A 5,000-nucleotide genomic window follows, 5' to 3' on the forward strand; every position below is an offset into this window, starting at 1 on the left:
GGAGTGCTTGGGAGGTACCTGTGAGGGAGGAAAATCGAGAGGGAGGCAGAGAATTAGTTGGCGAGATAAGGTGAAGGGTGAAATGAAGAGAAGAGGTTCGGCGGAAGATGATGCCCTCTGATAGAAAGCAGTGGAGAGGGCGCATCATGCAACCGACCCCTTAATTTAGGGATAATGGTGGAAAGGGAGAAGCGTGATGAATGCGAATTATTGTATCGAAATGGATTTTCAATGTTGTTAACGAGTCTGATTTTGTGGTTTACCAGCGTAGTTATCTAAACATTTGTTAATCATAATAGTGACCCTGATGGAAAAACCTTACATGTTATTTTATGAATATAAACAAAGATTAAAGTCTCTTGAAATCTGCAAAGATGGCATATCTTGGCCGACAGTTTCATAATTGAATTTCTCTTATATTTTTCTTCTAAAGGAGCAGGCGTTCTAGGTGGCTAAAGAGTTATTTATTGTTACTCACTTCGAAATATACACTAAGCTTTTTTATTTTCATTGTATTCATATGATTCGAAAAAATATTCTAAAACACCTTCATCATCTGGATATGCCAAAAACGTGATTATTATTATTATTATGATTATTATTATTATTATTATTATTATTATTATTATTATTATTATTATTATTATCTTCTGAATTTGCCAACACGCAGTTGTTGTTATTATTATTATTATTATTATTATTATTATTATTATTATTATTATTATTATTCTCTGAATTTGCCAACACGCAATTATCATTTCTAAGTTATTATTATTATTATAATTATTATTATTATTATTATTATTATCATTATTATTATTATTATTATTAAACTCATGAATAAATTTGTCAACTTGAATAGTTCCATCCAAAGCGGAAATCCCATTGCAAAGGTTATGGTCCAATTGTCCTCAAGAACCCGAACACATTCAGTTCACCAAGGGAGTGCAGTCGCCTTAAGGTAGAGGGTGCAAATTGTTCGTTACTATCGTAATACCCTGATATTTACGAGGTCATTACCAGAAGGGAGATGCACATAAACACGAGAATGAAAGGGGGCGTAACCAATGAAGTAATGCTAACGTTAATGCAGTGAATGGGTGTTGTACTGTAAGTCTTTGAAACTAATACGTTTGTTGAAACGTTCCTGATGTGATGGATGGAGGTGGAAGAGGGGTGGAAGTAGATTGGAAATTACGAAAAGGGTTTTCTGTGTGAGGAACGACTTTGTCAACTATTTCACTTATTAGAAGGTGATTAACCTCGGTACAGGGAAACAGAAATTGGTCAGAGAGAGAGAGAGAGAGAGAGAGAGAGAGAGAGAGAGAGAGAGAGAGAGAGAGAGGGGAGTACATCAAATCCTTATTATAGTAAAATCATATTCCTAATTGTTACATAATGACAATAGAATTATATCTGAAGAATATTTTGGCAAACTTGAAAAAATACATTCACATTTACAAGTATAATTTTGCGCTTTTTCATCATATCTTGTAAACATAAAAGTTAAAAAAACAACTCAATGTATACATTGTACGTCCTTTAAACGCATTGCTTGATGAGAGAGAGAGAGAGAGAGAGAGAGAGAGAGAGAGAGAGAGAGAGAGAGAATTCCAATTTCCCAACGCCAAAGAAGATAGAATTATTAACAAAAAGGTATACAGAAATATGTATGAGAGAGAGAGAGAGAGGAGAGAGAGAGAGAGAGAGAGAGAGAGAGAGAGAGAGAGAGCATGATACGTGAATAATCGATAATTCACGGGTCCTAGACAGATCCAGATAAGGGATAACTAGCTAAAGGGTTTCAACTAAAAAAAAAAAAAAAACTCTAAATCCTGAATAAGGATTTCCTAACGAAATTTTACCATTAAATGCAAATAAATGCGACGACAAAAGAGAAATAAAAGAATTGGAACTGGCGAAAAATCCGATAGGAAAAGCGAGCCCTGAAAATTGTAGTTCGAGATTATGTGAGTCACGATCCATTGGTTGCATATGATAGAATGTCTGATTCTCTCTCTCTCTCTCTCTCTCTCTCTCTCTCTCTCTCTCTCTCTCTCTCTCTCTCTCTCTCTCTCTCTCTCTCTTTTAATCCGTTACTGATGCACAACAATGAAGATCAAATTAATGAGCGTCTTTGTTTTCATTCATCATTGGATCAACACCGATTTAAGACTTCTTCAGTATGCTTAGGCTTTAACTGTGTATAACACACATAACTAACTCTCTCTCTCTCTCTCCCTCTCTCTGTATATATATAAATATATATATATATATATATATATATATATATATATATATATATGTATATATAAATATATATATATATATATATATATATATATATATATATATATATATATATGGTAGTATGTGTTTCTATATGTATATTAGTGTATATTTCCAACTACTAACACGCGATGATGAGCGTATGTGTATGTATATTCTGTATGTGTATGTAGACACACATATGTATATATATATATATATATATATATATAATATATATATATATATATATATATATGCATTCTATCATATAGCTGTATTATTTACTAAAATCAAATGATATAAGTCTTGATTTTATTTATGGCTCAATCAAGTAAACGTATTAGTTGCAAGAATAGAAGAATACTCAAAAGTGACATGTGGGAGGAAGATTCAAAGTTCCTCAAATATGACCTAAAATATAAATTGTAGTTTCTTAAATTTACCAGAACACGATTGTTCTTTATTCTGTTAATTTCGCCAAAGAAATCATCATCATCATCATCACGAACGAGAGAGACGACGTGAATGGAGAAACAAAAAGCTCTTGGAAAAGGGTTTCATATCCCGCTGTGGCTAATTTGCAGAAGTTACCACAGCCTGAGTTGTTTGAGACCAGACCGCAGGAAGTGGCCATTATCCACCTGTTCTATGCTTCCTTGGAGGATTTTTTCGGGGTCCATTATGTCCCGAGCTGCCGTAAAACGAATGTAAACCGCGTTTGGCCCTTCTCAAATTCACCTTTTACAACTTTTGTAAATATGTGGGATTTTTTTTTTTCCTCTTGGCTGTATTCAGTAATGAAACTTAATTTGCTTTAGAAGTTATTATTTGTTGTTGTTATTAATTTCATTGCAATTGTTATTAGTAAGCTTTTGATTTTATTTAGGGGAATCTTGGAACATGTTATTGAAACACTAAGGTTAATGGCGATAAGGATAAGAATTGTAGTTTAAAGGCAATATCATTGAACATTATAAGTAATTCTATGTTGTAGTTGGTAATGAGGTCTTGCTTGTATTATCTCTAACAATACTACTAACAACAATAATGATAATAATAATAATAAGTGTATTATTATTAAATAATACACTTATTATTATTATTATTATTATTATTATTATTATTATTATTATTATTTATAAGTTTGGAAACGAGGCATTTTCTAACAGATAATATGGTAATACTAGAATTTTACTGGAATGTTCTAAATTAGATAAGAATGAAATTGGAAAGATTTTGACTTTGCTATATTTGGAGAAACGTGTATAATTTCTTTCACTTTCATTAATCATACAAGGTTTAGTTCGGCTATTTTATCAATATTAATATTATTATTCTGGATGATAATCAAGATGATATTTTCTTATAAATTTCAAGATTGAATTACACGAGAATGTGTATTGTATCCTGCTCTTCCATATTTTTATCATCTTCATCATTATTATTATTATTATTATTATTATTATTATTATTATTATTTCAATTTTGAAACGATAACGAAATGTCTTCTGTGCAAAATTTCTTTGGAATCCTGAACATTACGGCACCTTCTCTCTCGGCAATGAAATCAAGAGTTACAGCGTCAAGCCAAGACGTCCAAACTTGTATGTAAACAAACGACATATTACATCTACGGTCTTGATTCCCCGTCCTTTTCTTACAGAGTCCAAAGAGATTCGATTTAGAGATTCGCCTAGAATTTATCGTTTCTGAGTAACGTCGCGAGGAATGAAGTTTTGAAAAGGGAAATATAACCTAGTTGTTCGCTATGGCGTAAGGAAAATGAAACTGAGAATCCATTTTTACGAAAATCTGAGTCCTGTCAAGTGTCTTGCCTTTATCAACCTGGCTATCCGTCATATTTCTTACCTTTATCAAAGGACTATCCGTCAAATTTATGAAAAGCTTATGTGAAAATCGGTTAACTTATGAAACGTGTCATACAATTTGTCAAGTTTATGAAACGCATCATACAATCTGTATAAATTGATGAAAATGAAATTGGCTATCTATGATATTTATGATAAATTTATTTGGCTAGGGATCAAATTTATGAAAAAAACGAGGAATTTGAAGAATTTATGAAAAATGTATCCGATTACTTATCAAATTTTTGAAAACCTATATTTGGTTGGTTATGAAATTTATGAAAAATATATCTGAGTAGCTATTTAAATTATTTATAACTTATAGTATTTTGAATTAATGGATTTGTGTTTATTATGTATATGCAGAGAGAGAGAGAGAGAGAGAGAGAGAGAGAGAGAGAGAGAGAGAGAGAGAGAGAGAGAGAGAGAGAGAGAGAGAGAGACTTAAGCACTGTTTTATCCCAGTCATTTCATAAATAAGAGAAGAGGCCTAAAAACGAAAGATGTTACACCTGGCGCCCTGGTGAAGCGGTGAGATCAAAGACATGAAGTGGGAAGGCGTGTGAAAGAAGATATGTAAATTAGGAATCAGTTACACCACCCCCAAAAAGGGGAAAGAAATGAAAATGGAAATATAGGACAGGAAAGGAATAATTTTTGTTTATGTCAATTGTTATTTTGATTTAAATTAGATTAGGAATTTTATGTCAAAGTTACGTTCGGTCGCTGTAATATTTCTTAAATAGTTACTATTAGCTCATTATGTGTGTGTGATATATATATATATATATATATATATATATATATATATACCTCATTATGTGTATATATATATATGCATGTATATATATATGTGTATAT

The sequence above is a fragment of the Palaemon carinicauda genome, chromosome 23 (assembly GCF_036898095.1).
Source record: "Palaemon carinicauda isolate YSFRI2023 chromosome 23, ASM3689809v2, whole genome shotgun sequence".
Classification (NCBI taxonomy): Eukaryota; Metazoa; Arthropoda; class Malacostraca; order Decapoda; family Palaemonidae; genus Palaemon; species Palaemon carinicauda.